Source organism: Balearica regulorum, chromosome 7 (assembly GCF_011004875.1).
Source record: "Balearica regulorum gibbericeps isolate bBalReg1 chromosome 7, bBalReg1.pri, whole genome shotgun sequence".
NCBI classification, from domain to species: Eukaryota; Metazoa; Chordata; class Aves; order Gruiformes; family Gruidae; genus Balearica; species Balearica regulorum.
This window is the reverse complement of record NC_046190.1, coordinates 32,371,144-32,391,187: the sequence shown is the minus strand read 5'-3', so window position 1 is coordinate 32,391,187 and position 20,044 is coordinate 32,371,144. Positions and strand designations below refer to the sequence as shown.

Sequence of the window (20,044 nt, the reverse complement as noted above, 5' to 3'; positions counted from 1 at the left end):
AGCTGTGACATACCTCCTTAAGGACTTGTACAGTTTTCTAGAATAATTCTTGAATTTCCTAGTTTTATTTCCCTCTTTCAGAGGTATCTCTGGAGATGTCTACACAACTCAAATCTTTAAATACATATTAGGAACTTTAATAACATTTAAACCTGTTCTTAAACCTGTTTTCCCTCAGTTATTTGCTCTAAGTGTTCACTACTGCTCTTGAATGCTCAGCGTGCTGAGCAGGGCAGATGGATTCTTTTAATTCCTAGATTTTCAAAGCCTTACATAGCATTTAAGCCACATGATTTTCTCTAAAATCAGTAAGAGCTGTATGACTGCAATTCTGTCTAATGCCCTGAAACTGTAACGGTAGCTATCGTTTAAAACTTCAACAATATTTTTCTGCCTTTGATTCTTGGGAGCAGGTGCAGGTTAATTAAACTGAGCTTGCAGTAGGTGATTATCATCATTATTTCTTCAGGATTAATAAGGCTAGTGAAAAAAACCCTTTTCTATACTGTGTGTCTGTACATTCAGGAAATGGCAACGTGAAGCCACGCGTAGTCTGCCATAAATCTTAACAGCTGTGCCATTTGTTCTCACGTGCAGGATAATACAGCTGCATACAAAATAAAGATTCATTCTGAAGCACTCCAAGGGTCATGGTGTATGCCTGGTATGTCAGCAAAGTTCAGCTCGCAACGCTAGAAGCTTTTACGTGCCAGGAGCACAGGGCAAGAAGGGAGTAATGGTATCCAGTCTAGTGCCACGTAATCACAGACAGCCCTGTAATTGATACTGCTACTCCAGTCTTGTTTTTTCAGTTTGGGCTAGACTTTACAGCCGCTCTGCTGTCTGAGGAGGTGGAGCTGAAACATGAAGCAGTTTTGTCCTGCTCCCGTTATAATCAATCAAAATGGTGGCAAAGACAGCAGTTGGTCAGTTTTGCCTCAGTTGTGATTTCAAATCCTGAGCTAACGTGGGGAAAAAAGTAAACGGAGCAGCTTAGTGTGGTGAGGTCCATACAGCATCTATTCCATGCACTGCAAAACACCTTTTGGTATCTTAAAGGGCTTTGCCCAAGTAATTAGAAATTGTAACTGCAGCGCTTCAAGGAAGAATATGCGCTCGAAGCGGGTGCTCAAGCCTGCAGTAACGCCTGGAGTCTGAAGGTGAGACTTCACCCATTAAAACTGGTTTGAGAACACAAACCCATTTAGCCAGCTGCTAAGGCATCCAGTTACTTTCATTTCCCATCTGGATAGGATTTGAACCAGGGACATAAGGGTAAAAAGCTTGCTATCCTGTTACAAATCCCCCTGAAACTTCTGTCTCACCAGCTCTCCTTACTGGTAAAGCTTTCTCTTTAGCAGCTACCTCTCGCATCCTATCTGGACGGGGAGGTCTTACAGCTCTGGCCTTGAAATTCAGGCAGTCTTACAAATAAGTTACATTTCCAGACAATCAGTAAGGCTTCTAAAAATGCCCGGCTGTCTTGAACATCCAGGCAGGGATTAGCCTAGAGGCATCTTTTAGTCTAATTGAATAATTGTCCAATACTGTAAAGGCAGCTAAGAATGCGCCCCACCCCTTTCATATTATTTGCATGTATTTGGGTAACATAATTAGCATAATGCACTAAGCTGTTGATGCTAATTACACGACTGCATCTGGAAATACTTGTAACATCTATTTTTGCTATGATTTTTTCAATTTGAAAAACACAATTGGTTTTCAGAGCAATAGATAAATCAACATTTTTCAGCCCTGAGAAAAGAACGTATGAACAGTCCCTTGGGATTTTTCTATTAAAAGCAACTTTCATAGTTCATGCCTCAACTTTTGATTGCAAGGCATTATTAAATACTCTGAAATATCATTCATTCAGCAGGTAGCAGAAAGAAAACTCACCCAAACCATATTTTCATTTTTCTCATGTAAAATTCCTCATCCTGGAATATATCTTTTGTATAATATGGGTAACTTATTCCTATACTGAAGTTGTGGTGTCAGGTGCACTGCAGTCTCTGTCCTCTTAAGGTACTACTTAACACCCCTGTTTATACCTGCACTAAAATTCTATTACAGTGCATGCTGCTAAACAGCTCCCTTCATTAGGAAGAAATGGCAATTACTCCACAATAAATACTTCCACATTTTACATCTATTATTTTCTGTGCACCTCACTAGGAAACTCTCAAAAACAATTCATATGAATTTGGGTATCCAATAAACTATGAGTCTTTTTTTTTAACAAAAACTGAAAAGCAATTTGAGAGACATAGGAGATGACAGTGTAAATTATATTTAGAAAATGGTTTTTTATGTCTAAAATATTTTATTTAACGTAAACTAAAGGAAGGCACACAATTCTAGACCATATTTGCTTTGCAGCTGGAATATTTAATAAGCAAGTGTTAGAAGTAATGTTTTCTTTTTTACTTTGTTAGTATAATGCTAAAGACTCTGTAAAACAACTTATACTGGAGCTTTAGTTGCATCTGAAATATCAAGTCAAGGTCCCTTTCCTTCAAACCCTAAATCTGGTACTAACTGTTTGAGGCAGCAGCTGGGGTGGGAACGTGGCCTCTGTAGAGCCAGCACCACGCGCTCGCTCTCTCCCAGTGATTCTTCAACCCGTGGTCCGCAGTTCCCTGCCTGGGGATCGCACGCTGCTTAAACGTGTGTCAAACACTGTGTTTAACAAGAGTCGGACACTGGGTTGCTGACCTGCATTGTGATTTTTGTGATGTCGTCCTGCTGATGGTGAGCAAAAAGAGGTTTCTGTCTGGTGCTTGGTGTAACGGGGCTCTGTGCTATCGTGGTACGAACTTGGGGGTGGGAGGGGGCTGGCTACCCTTCCCTTAACGAGCCACATTGCAACGAGGCCAACATAAGAGCTTCACGGCATGGAGAGGCATTGGAATTACTTACTTCGCCAAAGTCAGAAGTTTCACAGGCAGCAGAAATGTGCCAGGCCACTGTGGTGTCCGAGCGGCTAATGGACTAGAAGTCCACCTCAGGGTGCATCTGGGACACTTGGATGTGCTCTTACAACAAGAAGAAAGTATAAATATGGGAACGTCTTCATTGTAACAGTATCTTGTTGAAATATTTTTTGTGGATGCTTAGGAAATGTGCTTAGTGTTCAGTTAAATAAGTGTAACTTTTATTTTTAGTAGTGTGGACAATGTCCATACTGGGATAAGTAAGCAGGTCAGATTCCCTTAGCTCAGCCCCCAGCAGAGACCTCAGGGACCCTCAGTATGTGCACAAGAGGAAGCTATAGCAGATCTCCTGGTGATTTAACTTGGTGTTTATGTGGTTAGAGGCATCTCAGTTAGGAAACAATTGCTTTCCCCTGAAGGAACGGAACAGGGTTTTTGCAGGGGTTAAAGCCCCTAGGCCTGTATTTAGCTGAGAGATAAGAGTGAGCAGCTTCTATTTATGTCATGCAGCTGTTGAAATGAGCACGTTGCTGGCTGGAGGCATCAGCACAGCTGCTTTAAGTAGCTTATTGAATCTGAAGCTTTGCTGTTTACTGCTGCCCTTTTATTCCTTCTCAAAACACGGACAGAAAAATCATGTTTGTTCTCACAGAATAAATACCTGTGCCACTATTTCTCTAAGGAAAAAAAAAATTTACTTGCTTCTGAAAAGCAATGCAGGAAGTCAAATAATAAGCATGTGCTCCTTATCCTAATTTTGAGCCTGGACAAAGCAACCGCCATGTGTACAGGGAGAGGCCAAGCCCTGTTCTCAGCCTTCGGGCTAGGGAGTCAGTACTCAGACATCGTGTCATTCCGTACAATACAGCACCCCATACCACGCTGTATTTCTTCCCCAGCCCCTCACAGAAGAGCCCTGGGCTCTGAGGCCCCCAGTAAGAGCCAGCACCCATGGCAGAGCAACCGAGATGGTGCTGCAGCTGAGGTTGGTCTTCACAGCACCCAGCAGGGCCTGTTAGGAATGGGTCTTTTCACCCCCTCAGGGACAGTTAAATTCCTTGCTGTCAACCATTCCATACATTAGGGTAGGGTTGTTGCTGGCTTTTTTTTTTTTTTTTTTATAGCTCCCTCTTGTTGATCTAGCAGCAGATAGAGGATTTGGAAATAACACAGAAACGATGCTATGGGGGAGACATCCTGGAGCTGAAACTAAGGCACTGGGCATCCCTGAGCCCGGCCTCGGCAAGGCGGGGTGGGAGATACAGGGGGAGGATGGAGGTCAGTACCTTGAACTACTGCTGTTCTTCAGCCCCTCGGTGGATATAAGGAGCAGAGTAGATGCTGAGATACCCCAAGCTGTTTCCAGCTTGTATTGGCTGTGCAGAATCTAGGTTACAGCCAGGTTTGTAAAAACAACTTCAAAGCACAAAGGTTTTACATGGCAACCTCTTCTCCTGCTCCTTTCCCCATGTGGGGCCTGGAGAAGTGGGATCTTGCGTGCTGTTTTCCTACAGTCTTTGATACATGCACATAAAATGCTGTAGCGCTGGCTGGTGCCTCACGGGCATGTAAGAAAAAGGGAACAAAAGAGATTTCAATTATATGTAAAACTCAATAGAATAATTAAATCCCATGCTGCTGAGGCAATGTATAAATAAAAAATGTAGGCTGTCGCTTGTACTTTACATTTATTTTAAAATGTGAAATTATTAAGTAGAGCGTATCAGTTTGTTAAATGATTTTATTATAGATATCCATGTACAATATGAAGTAAAATCAAAACAACTGGCTACTGAGGAGCCAGAAACAATGCAGGTTCTGTATAAGCTTGTGAAAAAAGCTAGCTTTCACTTTAATTTTAGATATGGGCCTGGAAACATAATAAAACTTAAATTGAATAGTATATAATGAGTAATTTCAATCACACTGTAACTTTATCTAAAGTTGAGGAACCATTTAAATATCTTTCCAGAGAAGAACACCCCATTCTTTTTTGAAAATAGGGTTTTAACAATAGCAATACTTTCATGAAAGCTCATATTGAGAATTGAAATTAATTACTCAACTGCATTAAAGGACTTATGATGAAATTAACACAGTAGAAAATTTGTAATGTCAATTCAAATCTAAATTGACTGTGGAAAAAAAACTTCAAAGGAACCGCTCCAATGGGAATCTTCTGCTGACTTCAGAAGGCACGGGTAGGGCTTGTAATTATAGCGGAGCTGTAAGAAATGACTGAAAAAAGCCGAGCAATAGAGGAGTACCTCGGTGTGTACGTCTCAATGAGTAGGTGTCATGAGAGTAATGTGGGAATGGGCTCCAGATGTTGTTCTGTTTGTGCAGTGGCCGCACGCCGCCTCTACGAGTTTCCCAGCACAAGGGCTACGTGCAGCTGATGCGCTGGGCCCTCCGCCGAGCCCCACAGCAGCTTCTAGCAGAAGGAAGAGCTGCGAGCCATCCAAGGCGGGAAGGAGATTGACTGCAGGTCTGTACACCAGCAGGCAGACCTCCTATAAATTACAGGCCTTTATAACACCAGGGTAACGTCGGATTAACCAGGGGCCTGGCGAGCGCTAAGCTGTTATTGGGCCACCTTGCCCTGACCCCCAGGGCTTTCCCAGCTCCCAGGGCAAAGCCGTCCACGCACCAGCAGTGAGTCCCGTGTGCCCACAGCGTGAAGTGTCTATGAAACGTAGCCCAGGATCTGCCCCCGCTGTTGCAGGTGCATCTCTGTTTCAGGATGTGCAGACTGTGAGACTGCTCTGGCACTCTAATGTCATCTGTCTGCCAAGGGTTCACACATCCCAGCATCCCTCCGCAGGTGAAGCCCGTGACAGTGCCAGGTTATTGATGCAATTTATCTGTCGTTACTCAAGGCAAAAATCCCTGCCACCGAGGCGCTTGCAACTGGAATAGAAAGAAGTGACTCATCCAAAAATCTCCAAAACCTGACACGTCCCATCACTACCGCAGCAAATACACTAGAAAACAAGAGTAGAGCCCTGCAACAGCGCTGAAGTGTTCCCATGTTTGTGAGGCGGTCCATAAAAATGCCCTACATTGGCTCCCGCTGTTTGAGATCCAGATGGTCATTAAGATGACACTAAAGGCTGCCTCGGCACGAGGGGAGAGGGCTCGGATGCGATGGGAAGCGTTAATCTCGCATCTCTAGGTGCTGACATGAATAGGCTTATGACCTGGGAAAAAGCAGAGTTGGATTAGGTGGGTGCACATACCAACAGGAGTCTGTGGCATGGGGTACTTTAAGGTTTTTTTACTCACCTAATTAAAAATGGTTATGCTGTTCACCTAGTATTTCTGGGCTAGAACTTATGTGATCAGCTTCATACTACTACACAGCTTGAGACAGTTATAAAAGGAAGAAAATGACTATTCTGAATAGAAAAAGCACCTAAACTATAATTATAGCATCACCATTTAGATATGACAATTTATCTACAAATGTCATTGGAGTAACTCAAGAGCAGATGCACAGCATGCTCTGTTCAATGGGCTAACTCCTGAAACTTGATTATTTCCTTTTCTTCTGGATTTTTTTTCCTCCCCTTTTATTTGGGCCTGGTTTTGTTATTGGGAATTTAAAAGCAACTCTCACAAATTGTCATACATCTGGGTGGAATTAACCCTGTAATGTATTTACCATACTGCATGTAGCCAGGCTTAAACTAATAAATGGTGCTATGAAGCAATAGGTTAGCTGCAGCATTAATCTGCTTTGTAACCCAGGTTGAAGCAACACTAATGCTCTGTGCTCCTCTAGTCCTCCAGGGTTGCACCGTGCTCTTGGGAAGCGATGTCTGAGAGGCTGAGTACCTTCACAGGGTAACTATATTTGATATACACCCAGCTCTTCGGGCTACTGCCCTCCTTGCTCTTTGTTTAGATGCCAGGAGGAAACTTCGGCATCCACCTTGTGCTCTTCTGAACGTGGTACCTCATAAAGGACACACACACACACACCCCACGCCCCCCCCCCCCAATAGCAATATGAAGAAAGTAATGTATATAATATTCTGAAGTGGCTAGGATTAGGCTTCTAGCAGAAGCAGCCTGTTTCTGTGCTGGCTTGGAAGCTGCCAGACCGATAACAAATGACTAAGACAAAAAAAAGACCCTCGCTATTTGGCTGACAGACGCACGTTCAGCGCAGCTGGCCAGGTCCCTGGAGGACGGCCGTGCCCTTGCCTTTCCGCAGCCTGCCTGGTGGGTACTCTCGTTTGAGGCCAAGGAGATTTTTAGATGCCACAGGATAAAGGCTTTGAAGAAATTACTGTTATTACTGTTCTGATTGTTCTTATTACTGTCATAATTAGAATGACAGTAAGAGCTGAAAGCCTGAGAGATTAACTCATTGATACAAGTCTAGGTAGCTTCTCGAATTTTCAAGCTATTTATATACAGGAGGAGAAAGAGTGAAAAAGAGAGGCTGGTTTATGAATTGGATGGGGTAGGAGTTGAGCTGAATGCATTCCAGCCTGCAGCCGGGAAAGCTGTCTTGGACTGAAGGGGGGAAAAAAATGAAATAGGCTTGATTAATTTTCCATCAAGGTCCTGTAACTGTTGTCCCTTGTATTAAACATAAGGAAAATTCTGTAGAGTTTGCAAGTTAAGCTTGTGTATCACTTCTGTGGTAAACATTTTGTTTAGTGATGCAGAATTTGCCCTTACACCGGTCCATTTCAGTCTCATGAGCACATTAAAATGTATTTTAGACACCTATCTACGGTGCTCAGATGCCAGGAAAATTCCTTTTGAATCCCTTGGGGTATGAGTCCCTCATTTTGCAGTGTCATCCTGTGATGCATCATTCTGCTGTATCACTGCAGACAAATCAATTCCCTGGCCCATTCAGTTAACCCATGTGGCTCTAATACCTAGCTCTTCCTTAGCATGTGGAGAATTTTTTCCCCTTCTCATGGCAGTACAAGAGGAGCTTTCTGCTCAGGAAATGACGTAACAATGGTGAACAACGCACGGGCAGAACTGTGGAGCTGGGTAGTGGGTCGTGGCACGAGGGATCAATTTTTCCACTAGCACGTATATAAAATGTTGCTGTCCCATGAAAGTAAAAAGGACATACTTCAGAAATGGGACCAATGTCAGGTTGGCTTCTGCATCACCCATGTGGACATCATGTAACCCCGCTGCCAGTTGACTAACGCGTACTAGGAGTACTCTAACAAGTAGTGCTGTTGATTTAAATGTTTTCAATACCACTGTAAGAGAGAGAAACAGGTCTTTACACTAGGATAAGAGAGCGCAAGTCCTGGCCAAATATCTCTTAGTATAAATTTTCCACTGCTTGTCATCTTTGCACCTAAACTTCCCTACCTCTGAAGGTGGGTGAATGCTTTTCAACTCAGGCTTTCTGCAAAGACAAAAAACCCCAGGAGCAACTGTAGCCAGAGGGGAGTGAGAAGATGTGAGAACAACCACCCTGCAGACACCAAGGTCAGGGAGAGGAGGTGCTCCAGGCGCCAGAGCAGAGATTCCCCTGCAGCCCATGGAGAAGACCGTGGTGAGGCAGGCTGTCCCCCTGCAGCACATGGAGGTCTGTGGTGCAGCTGATATCCACCTGCAGCCTGTGAAGGATGCCGCGCCAGAACAGGTGGATGCACCCGAAGGAGGCTGTGTTCCCATGGGAAGCCCATGCTGGAGCAGGCTCCTGGCAGGACTTGTGACCCCGTGGGGGACCCACGCTGGAGCAGTCTGTTCCTGAAGGACTGCACCCCGTGGAAGGAGCTCACACCGGAGCAGTTCACGAAGAACTGCAGCCTCTGGGAAGGACTCGCATTGGAGAAGTTCATGGAGGACTGTCTGCTGTGGGAGGGACCACATGCTGGAGCAGGAGAAGAATGTGAGGAGTCCTCCCCCTGAGGCAGAAGCAGCAGCAGAGACAACGTGTGATGAACTGACCACAACCCTCATTCCCTGTGCCACTGTGCCGCTGAGGGGGAGGAGGGAGAGAAATCAGAGATGAAGTTGAGCCCGGAAAGAAGGGAGGGGTAGGGGGAAGGTGTTTTTAAGAACTGGTTTCATTTCTCATTACTCGACTCTGATTTGATTGGTAATAAATGAAATTAATTTTCCCGAGTCAAGTCTGTTTTGCCCATGACAGTAATTGGTGAGTGATCTCCCTGTCCTTATCTCGACTCATGAGCCTTTCATTACATTTTCTCTCCCCTGACCAGCTGAAGAGGGCAGTGATAGAGCAGCTTTGGTGGGCACCTGGTGTCCAGCCAGGGTCAACCCACCACAGAATCTCAGATCTTGATTGGATTTTTGTTGGGGTTTTTTTTTTTTTTAGATGGTATTGGTACCATGTGGTAATTCTCTGCTTGAATTTGTCCTAATTATGGTATCAAATAGTCAATATGAAAAAAGATTTCAGCCCTATACAAAGGCTTGATTTTATGTATGAGAAATATAAATACATGAATGTACAAGTACAATGAGATTTAATTTATATGATTAACTGAGTATAGGTCAAATTTTATTTTAAATCATATGATAATTATTCTGTGAACATGAATGTACTTCCTTAAGGTGCACTTAACAGAACTGGGTTTTAATGTAGCTAAAATAAGAATCTGTGCCTAACTATTTAAAAATCTCAAAGAAGAAAAGAAGTAACATACTATTCAAGTCTCAGGCTAAGCTCGCTTTTCAGTCCTGTAAGAAGCAAACAGACATCACCAAATCCTGGCCTGAAGTTGTATTGTGGGACGTAAGGTCACAATTAGATGTGACATCGTGCTTTTCCATTTAGCAGGCTTACCCCGTAGATGAGCGCTGGCTCCGGGCATCCATCAGTTCAGATGGAGTAAGGTTGTCCCAAATACCATCACTTGTGTCCTAATACAGCTGCTGTGGTCCTGCTCCAAATTCCACAGACCCAGGCCCTGTCAGGAGTACTGTAGATAGCCTTTCCTGCTAACCTTCAAAAACCTGCTAAATGACCTTTAAAATCCTTTCTAGACCGGTTTTCTGTGAAGCTGTACGTCTGTGCTTATGTTGCCAAGCGAAGACTGCTTACGCTCTCTCATAAGGTCTCCGCTCTTACGCCTCCTACATGCAGATGGAATAATGAAACACTTGCATTGACGGACTATTACACCCATTTAATTCTTTCTTTGATCAGTCAAAAACTTGCTATCAGAGTATGGTATTTCAGGCCAAAAGAGACCATGAGGGTCGAACTGATCATTTCGGCCATTCTGTCTATTCCCCTGGTACCGCAGGCAGCCGTGTCGTGTAATCCTCCTCCTGAACCGATACAGCTCCACGGATACACAGCACGTCATCTTGCTTTTCTGTCCAAGCTGACAGTTGTCGTCTAGTCTTTGTGCTAATTCCAGACTAGAAAGAAAATAGTATACCGAGCCGTTAGAAAGCAAGCTGTTATTTTGATAATTAATACTACTGGGACACTGGTGTTCCTGGTGCCATTTGGCTTGGAGGACAGAGGAGACCCTCCAGGCCAGCTGACATTGGGTAGATGGACCATACTGATCGAACATCTCTCCCTGTAGAAATTCATCCCTGGTGCATCCCTTCTGTGAGAACGTAGTATGGAATCTCTCATTACAGATTTCCAGTTGTTCTGTGTCACTTTTATGCTGACAAAATCTCTGGGGTTTGTTGCTGCGTCTGTATTTTATGGGCAGATCGCTGACTGCCAGTGGAGAAAGCCAGAAACAAGCCTTTTGTTCTTCATGCTCCGGCAGCAAATATCTGAATCTGGAAATTAAATTTGAGTTCCTTGCCAAAGTCTAGCAATACGAATTTGATCGGAAAATGTCTTGCAAAGTTGAGCCAAGAGTTCCTAAGCCTTTCCTTTGGGAAATGATAGATATATCTAGGGTGGATTATGCTGGACATGAAAAGCTAGAAGCATCTCTTTTTCACTTTTAAGCTGCGTGTAAAGTAAGTACAAATGTATTTTAGCCAAAAGAATGTAACAATTTAATCAATCCTCCCTCTCAGCCACTGATATAATTGCAGGCCAACTCAGAGCAGCCAGTCTTGAGAGACCAAATCTTTCTGCCAGCATAACTAGGCTGTGTGTCAAAGAACACCCTCGTGAGGAAAGAGAATATTCCCACAAACATCTTACGGGGCTGATCAAAGCAGGTTTTTTCTGCCACTGTTGATATGCACAACTAAGCAACTTCTCTGCTGCTCGGTTGTAACTCATCCAGACACCTGGGATCTGTTGTGAGTTAATGGATAAGGATTACTATTTGCCAGCTAAATTTTCCCAACCTATGAATCCTTCTCCCAGTTCAGGTTGCTTCTCTGCTGAGCTATGGCTGCTGCACAGTTTAACAGTAAAAAGCGTCTGTTTGAAGGATGCGCATGCTTCCTTTGCCATCCTATAGCCAGGCAAATGCGGGGCCAGTGGCTTGCGTTGAAGAAGCATGGCCATGGTCTCCATATTCCCTAAAACTCTGTCATTGCTGGCTGCTGATAATGTTCTAATTCAAAATAGCAGGGGCAAGCAGACCTCCTCTGCACAGGGAGTGTGACCTCCCCGGTGAATTCAGCCGCTTGTACTTGTGGTTTAACGCCAGCTGGCAGCTCAGCCCCACGCAGCCACTCGCTCGCTCTCCCCTGGTAGGATGGGGGAGACAACTGGAAGAGTAAAAGCAAGAAAACTTGTGTGCTGAGAGAAAGACAGTTTAATAGGGAAAGCAAAAGCCATACACACAAGCAAGGCAAAACCAGGATTTCATTCAGCACTGCCCATGGGCAGGCAGGAGTTCAGCCATCTCCAGGACAGCAGGGCTCCATCACACATAACACTTACTTGGGAAGACAAACGCCATCACTCTCTGAATGTTGTGTCCCCCCACTTCCTCCTCCTTCCCCCAGCTTTACGTGCTGAGCATGATGCCATAAGGTATGGAATATCCCTTTGGTCAGTTGGGGGCAGCTGTCCCGGCTGTGTCCCCTCCCAACTCCTTGTGCACCCCCAGCCTACTCACTGGTGGGGTGGGGTGAGGAGCAGAAAAGGCCTTGGCTCTGTGTGAGCACTGCTCAGCAGTAACTAAAACATCCCCGAGTTATCAACACTGTTTTCAGCACAAATCCAAAACACAGCCCCCTACTAGCTACTGTCAAGAAAATTCACTCTATCCCAGCCAAAACCAGCACAGTATTGTAGTCGGTTCATGTATCACAATTGTTTCTAGCAATTTTGAGTTGGTTTTGCTAGTTCCTGAGCTTTTTTTCAATGCATTGTCTTACTAAAGTAACAGTCAGCTGGGCATGAAAGCAAGAAGAAGAGCATGAAGAGAAAAAAAGGCAATAAAGTATATTGACTGTGCACAATTATGTGTGGGGGGGGGAAATAGCAAATCTATTCTTCCCCAAAAGGTAGACCTCTGAAAATTGTTTTAAACTTGATGCAATGTTAGTAATCGAACTGCTGTTGTCCTCTTTTTCCTGTGACACATTGCTCTCTATGGCAGAATGAGCTGGAATCAGTAGTTAAATCCTCTTTAAATAAGCAGCAGTTTCTAAATTGTTTTTGAGCTTAACACATGGCGTGTGGGCCTTGCCCGGCTCTCCTGCCTGGAAGGCATCTTTGGTAGGATAAAATGAACGGTTGCGCCGGCGTTCCAGGACATCAACAGATCCGCGAGGACGCCGAATATCGCTTTGTAGTAGCTGCCAGGATCACATCTGTTACCTGTTGGGGTGATGCTCAAATGCCTCCGATCTAAACCAGGTGTCAAAGTCAGCAGAATTCAATCTATAATGTATGAACTCCTACCGGAGTTTAAAATTTGATGTTTAGATGGAATGCATCTGTTCAGTGCCCTTTATCTCTGTCCTTCACAAAAGACCACCAATTCTCAGCTGAAGAGCAGAGTCCGTGCTTTTGTATTTCGTGTTCGGCTCTGCAGGCTGTCAAAGGTTCTCATGGGAATGACCTTACCAACTCTCTGGTAATAAAATTCTGCAGAAAATCACGGTGCCACCCAGCATAACTGCTCAATTTACATTGCAATACATGGAGCAGCGCTTCTGACTCCTAGCTTGTGTGCCGTGGTGAATTCTTTTGATTCTGAGTGGTGAAATAGCTGGGTATACACACAGCGAGGCAGATGGGATTGATTCATTAGAGTTCAGTAGGTTATCATTACTGCAGGAATAGGTAATGACATATATTCTAATTAGAAAAAATACTCAGTGGTTAGGGTGAATTAAAGGCTAGAGCTGATTTGACCCCAATCAGTACAAATGAGGATACAGTGCTTCATCATGCAGACAGCGCCAATAGCATCAGGGTTCAAAAGCCATCTGTTCCTTCCAGGCTTTCAAAGAAATGAGCTCAAGGGTGTTTCTAGGACTCTTGTGTCTCAAACTGTGGTCTTCTCATGCAAATTGGAGTGAGTTGGGCTTCTTGAGGGCAATCACTTTAATTCTTACTTAAGTCATTGTAGTGTTTGGGAAAATTTTAGCATGCTGGCAAAATTGGTGCCAAGATGATGCCTACCTACTGCCTGTGTCTGGCCTGAGACTCGTAGATTATACATTAAAATATGAACTGCATCTCCTGGGCAGCCTTACTTTAGGGACGTCCATGGATTTGCAAATCATAGTACAAAGAGCTAACAAGCAATCGGGTTGCTGGCTGTTGTTGGTTTTACTGTGTTTCTAAGATTCTTACATAGCTCAAATGAAACTAAAACTGCATTTATCTCATTTAATAAAACATTAATAATAAAAGATATCCAAGCATGTTTCCCAGCACTGTGATGGAATTTGGGTTGCTATCTAGCCATCGCTACCTATGAACTACATATTTTTATACTAAGAACACTCAAATATAGTGGAATTATCTGAGTAGGACACAGTGTTTTGGATATCTGCAAATGTGGGGCAGGCAGCTCAGAATTGTCATAAACGTGTTAGCTGGAAACTTTAGCTCAGCAGTATTTTATAGTCGCTTGCAAGTAATAGAACCAACAGTTCATTCAGATTGAATGCACCACTTTTCATTTCTCAAACTAATTGATTGTTTTGGGTGGTCTCAGAATTGGATGAGTATCAACATATTAGCTTCCCCTTTGATCTCATATTTTTAGTCATTTTTGCAAGTCAAAGGACTAGAAAAGTGTGTTTAAGCCATTTAAAAGGAGATGCTTAGGCTTTGGAGCATAATTTCAAAGCAATGGAAAAGTGAATGGAGGCTTTTCACCGACCGCAGCAGACGCAGAAAGGGAGAAGGCATGTCTAAAACAGCTGGATAAACAAGGGAAAGGGTTCACAACAGACCTGAGAAAACAGGGTATTTAAAGGGTTACTGAGCTCCATGTTCAGCCCTTCACAGCTTTCAGGGAATAGTGTGCTATTTGTGCTCTGGGTCCACCAATTCTTAGCGAGGAATAAAGCAGCCTGGGGATTTTCGTGTCTAGTCTGCGAGAGGACGTCAGATCAGGTACGCGATGATGAACTGTCACTAGGTATTCGCAGCTTCAGTGCCGTAGGGGCTTGAAAAAATGAAAGTGAGTATTGCAGTGCGGTACAGTCTTGCGGTAGCTTTGGCAAGTCGAGCTTAGAGTATTTAACTTTCTTTTATTAAAATGTGCAATTAGCAGTCCAGGTCTTAGAGATAATCATAGCCTTTGTGTTTAAAATACTTCACTTAGGGATCAAGTCCTTCATTTCTAATGGAAGTTATTTCAGGAAGAATATCTATACAAAAGCCTGACTTAAACTTACTGTAAATTATTTGATAATGAAGCCCTACTTTCATATAAGCTGAAATATAGGGGTTTTTTCCAATTTATATGCTGGTTTGGAGTATCAGGAAGCTCAAAAAAGATCAATCCTGCACCTACTTAGCTCAAAAAATGATGTTAATTCAATTAGTAAAAACATCATTTTACCTGAGTAAATATAGCAGCCTAATTATCATCTATCCTGAAAAAAAACCCAACAACCCACTAATTATTTTAGTTCTTGTCATTCTTTCAGAGTCTTGGCATTCCAAGTAGCAGACGACAAATCCCCTCTGAAGACTGCAGAGACTTTATTCACAGCAGCAACCCTTTTGCGCAAACACAGCCTCCCCTGTGTCACTCGACCCACGGAGGAAGCGAGACACCCCTAAGGAAAGCTGCATCAGTGCAGGAGGTTTGCCAGAACGTCAGCGTCGCACTGAAAGAGAGCTCCAGGAGTGTGCGATTCTTCTGCTTCTTCCAGTGGTTGAACTGTAAAACTTTTCATTTATAAATTCAGATCTTCTTGCTTTCAGTATAGCTTTGGATTTCTGGGTATCATGTTTGCATTGCAATTGTCCAGTGAGGACTTACGCAAAATATAAGCACCGTATTCCAAATAAAATTAAAATGTCTAGCAACAACTCTCCTGAAAACTAATTCTTAAAATCAGTATATGTTATTATCCATATCCAGCTTGTGTTGGAATGGAAAAAATCAAATTTTTCAGATAATGTATCATATGACTTACCAGAATATTAAATATTACTAATAGACTTACTAACATCACTAATAGAATATTACCAATTAGACTTTACATCTTAGTACAAGAATATCACATTTAAATTTTTTAAATATGACAACTTTATTTTTGCTTTTTTCTAGTTCAAGAAATCTAACAAATCCAAACAAGTAAAAATACAACCTATCCTCCATTAAAGAAGTGGCAAGGTCCAAAACACTAATTGAACAATATTTGCTTATTCTGTGCAAGAGGAACCTCTCACTGGTACAAGAGGTGTGTGGCTTTGAGTCCAAAAATAGGGAAATACCCTTGGAATAAGCAGCTTTCTTCAGCTGATAAATATTGGCAAAAAAGTTTTATGACAATCAAATTTTTAAGAATAACATATAACAACGCATAACGTATCCGACTTCAAAGTACATTGTAAACACATTTTGGAAAGGCATTTTTTCTTGTTTTTTTTTTTTCCTTACCAATTAGTTTACTTCTTTCAATTTATGGATTGCTGATGCTTCCCTCTTTTTGGTAGAGAGAGGTCTCTCTTCCTCAACCAATTATTTTTTGGACCCTGCCCTGCCTAGGCAGCTGTACAGAAGCTCTTAAGAACCTACAAGCATTTGCTAAAGTTGGATCTGGATCTCTTCCAGTGAGGAAAAAACATTAAATTGAACGGGTTCTCTTTACTACAGCTGTACCCGAGGTCAAAATGCTTGACACAAGGGATGTTTCAGTCAGAGCCACAGTTTAAAAAGGACTAGAAATATTGCAATCTTATGTTTGGTAAGCGTTAAAATTCCATTGGCTTACGATGATGTGCAGGACTGAAAATTTGATGGGGCAATAGCAGGTTTCCCCTTGGCTTCTTTACTTCACTCCTTCACCTCTGACTACTAACGTGTTGAGTGTTTTAAGGCAATAAAATGAAAAAGTCACTGCCTGCTATGGGCTTCAGGTATTAAAATAAAAATGTCACAGATCTGTATCTTTTTATTTGTCTGCAAGCAACTCAGACAACACACTATTAATATGTGTCTAATATTCGGTAACAATAGGAGTCAGGATTTCAGTAGTTTAGGTTTTATAGCACATTTTCCTTTTAATTCATTGGTGCCTTAGTAATACTAATAAATAGGGCTAAAACCACTGGGGAATTAATGTATCAACCACAAAAACTCTGTGAAATAAGACATAAGATCTGTATTTCCAAGAGATGCTTTAATGCCAAATGCTTCCATTTCTGGGTGAGCAGCTTGGTAGACCTTGGTCTAGGGCTTCTTGGGTGCAAAACCCAAAAACCAAACTCCCATGTTCCAGTCACTTCCATTATTGCCATGGGTGTGCCGGGCGCTTCTGCGAGAAAAATCTGGTGTCTAAAGTTGACCACCCAGAAATGTAGAATGCTTTTGAAGATGTGACTTTGTGGCTTACTCAAGTTCATCCAGCAATTTTATAGCAGAACCAGGATGCAAAATTCTGGACCCCAACTCTGTAGCCTTAATTCCAGTGCACCACAGGAGTGTGGGCTATTAGCTCTAATGTGAAAAGATTAATTTTTTTTCCAGAGTGAGAAGAAAGAAGTGCAACTAAACAGCAGTATTCTGCGTACTGCTTGACTGTATCTTGTTAATGGAGTGTTATGGTGACACACCACCTTTTATCCAGGATAGTAATCACCATATCACGCAGCTGGTGGTGTCAACTGAGCAATGCAGTGCGTTTAATTCTGAATTCTTCTGGCTCTGCTCGGAGCTGAAGAATCGAACTTTTAGCCTTACTTTGAGTCCTTCTTGAACCGCTTTGGACTAGGGGCTTGACAGGAGCCTGTTGGCCTTTCTGCTCTGCTCTCGGGAGCATTAAGCTCGCACATGAAAGGGAACCACAGATTAATTAATGAGGGTAACCTTCAATGTACTCTTTTTCTGCTACTCCTCCTTAAAGGCTATTGTGAGAGCACAGAAGCATTAATTTTCTAAGTTTTGGGATGATTTTACACAGAGTCTTTTGTTGTGGTTGCTTTTTGATCATAAACTCCATCTTGGTATTCTACTGATGGTTCTGAAGGCACAGGGAACAGCTTCACCGGCAGTTAAACGTGTGCTCATGCAATTTCCACATATGAAAGTTTGAAGGGAGGGCAGGAGCAAGGCAGAGAGAAATTTTCTGTTGCTTTTAAAAATACGGGAGTCTTTTAACAGCTTATCGGATGAACAGAACAACAAAAGAGCTCAGACTTGGAGGCTTTCTGATCAGAGTAAAGGGTTTCCATGGTGGTAGGGAACTTTACAAATAGAATCGAATATCAGAAACTCTGTGGAAGACATGTTCACTTAGAGGGAATAACTGTTAAATTACAACTAATTAATTAAATAGGTCTTCAACAGCAGATATCACTGAAGCCTTAGAATTTAAGAGGGGATTTCAGAAGGCAGAGGAACTGGAACAAGAGAGCCTTGCTGTTACTTTAACCTTGAACATACTTAGTATGTACATTACTTTTATTACTCTGAGAGTCTCATCTCTAGAAGATACAACAAATTGATATTCTTTATTGCTCTCATTATTGTTGTAACTTGTTACATTTTACTCCAGCTTCACTAATTTATGCCCGTGTTTCAATTTGTTTCCTTAAAATTGTCTTTGCTATTGATAGCTCAACTTTATCAGCAATAATACGTGTAGGAGGTATTAGGATAAAGATTATTCGTATTAGCCTTCAATCTTCAGCCCCTGATTAGACTTAGCCTATTCCATACGACCCTCAGAAAAGAATCTGTCGTTGTAGCCTTTTTAATATATTCACTTAACTACCAGTAGCGGTGTTTTTCTGCTCAGAGATCCTAGTGACAAACGATGCCTAAATGCCTCCAGCTCTCCAAGAGACTGAGGCTCACTGAGAAGTTCTGTGTGGGGCCCTTGGGCCATCTGTACTGATGGCTGGCTCAGCTGCGAGTCTGTCTGCGTCTCCTCGCTCCTCCCAATGTGGGTCAGCCAGCGGCTGTGATGATTTTGTCGGCTACGTTTGTGGTTTGCAGTCGTGTGATTATATCACTGGGGCTGGCTGCCCCAGTGACCTCAATCGCTCTGGGACCTAGATCTTCCCTGCTGAGACAGGGCTGAGGGAAAGGGGGTTGGCAGAGAACCCGGAGAAGGAGCGTCCTCAATAGAGGTCTTAGAGGTTAGCCTCCACATTGTGTTGGAGTCATATTAAGCTGCTAAGTTGTCCCACTTTTCAGGTCTTTTTAATAACGCTGCTTCAAATGGAAGGAAGCTTAATAGCTGTATTTGTATCAGCCCTGATCGGTACAGCCTGAGACAAGGAAGGCGTGCATAAGCAGAGTCGGATTGACTATTCCGTGCCAGATTTTAACCTTATATTCAGACTGTTTCTTTGTCAATTTTCTAACGAGAAACTGACCCGGGCTCTCCGACTGCTCTAAAATAAAGTGAGTGGACAGTCACAATCAGCTAGGGCCAGTAGGGATTAAGCCCAAAAAATCCACACGGATGCAGTGATAAAACGTCTATATCTGGTTATGTGTCTTAGAGGCTTGCGTTTTTAAACACCTTTTGATTAGGATGTCAGACACAGGGTTATCCAAGCTGAAACTTTTATGGAGGAAGCTTAGGAGAACGAATCTATGACTTTTCATTTCGTACCCTGTTGGGATGATTTGCATAAGAGAAATTAGATGACAGTACAAATGTCACACGCTTTCCTGTTAGAATGTGTAATGTGAAAAAGGCTAAATTTTTTCCATTGGTTTCATCTGCTTGTATTAAGCTGCTGAAAAGAAATCAGTAATGTTTCCCAAGCTCCTCTGTATAGTTTCCTAACCCAAAATGTCTGAAAGCACCCTTATTCATAACTAATTCATTCCTGATGTTTAAAACTAATCTGGAGCAAGGCCAGACAAATACCTAACATTAAAGTCCTAACCTGAAAGTGTAAGAATTGCAATCTGTCCAACGAGATAGCAATTACAGTCTGAACCAATAGGCAAGTAAATATGCTGGATTTAGGTGGGGTGAAGAGGAAAGAAAAATACCCAAGGGAGGCATACGCCTCCCCTTCTCCCATGTGAGCACGGCTGGATGTGGCACAGAAGCTCCCACGTGCTGTGACGTGTTTGCCATCACGCGGTTGAGCAGATCTCCCCTTCTCTCTCCCTCTTCTCATCCCCTCACATGGCAGGGGTGGCTCTGTCTTTGCGGATAATCCCAGACACGTCGCTTTCTTGCCCAATACAGCACAGGGAAGGCTGAGCTACGCTTGACTAACACGGATGAATAATGAATACTGTGTTCAGGCTCAATCCCTATACACTTTGTAAATCATTGGAAGAGTTAGTAATGCTCCTGCTTTATAATAAACATTCACAAAAGGATTCACCTTAGAAATTTCAGAGCTGCTCAGCTTTGAGAGAGAAAATCTCGCTGCATTGAGCTGACAAGACTTCCAGGCGTACACACAGGCTGCATTTCATACCTTTGGTTTTGGCTAAACGATTCCAAATAATGAAATCTGTAGCTATGATTGCCTGTTGCTTGTGAACAGCCACAGGTCGAGAAGTCTTCTCCCAATTCTTAGCTGTGCTCTCCATGGACCG

The 20,044-nt window shown here is 42.8% G+C and overlaps 1 long non-coding RNA gene across 2 annotated transcripts in view; it reads left to right on the top strand.

Annotated features, from left to right (window-relative positions):
* The window catches only part of LOC142602506 (uncharacterized), a 79,574-nt gene extending 64,271 nt beyond the window's left edge, over positions 1–15,303 (top strand). For both annotated transcript variants that reach the window (XR_012836250.1, XR_012836249.1), the window contains one exon: positions 14,949–15,303. This is a non-coding gene — a long non-coding RNA (uncharacterized LOC142602506). The remainder of the gene's footprint in view (positions 1–14,948) is intronic.
* Positions 15,304–20,044: the final 4,741 nt, after the last annotated feature.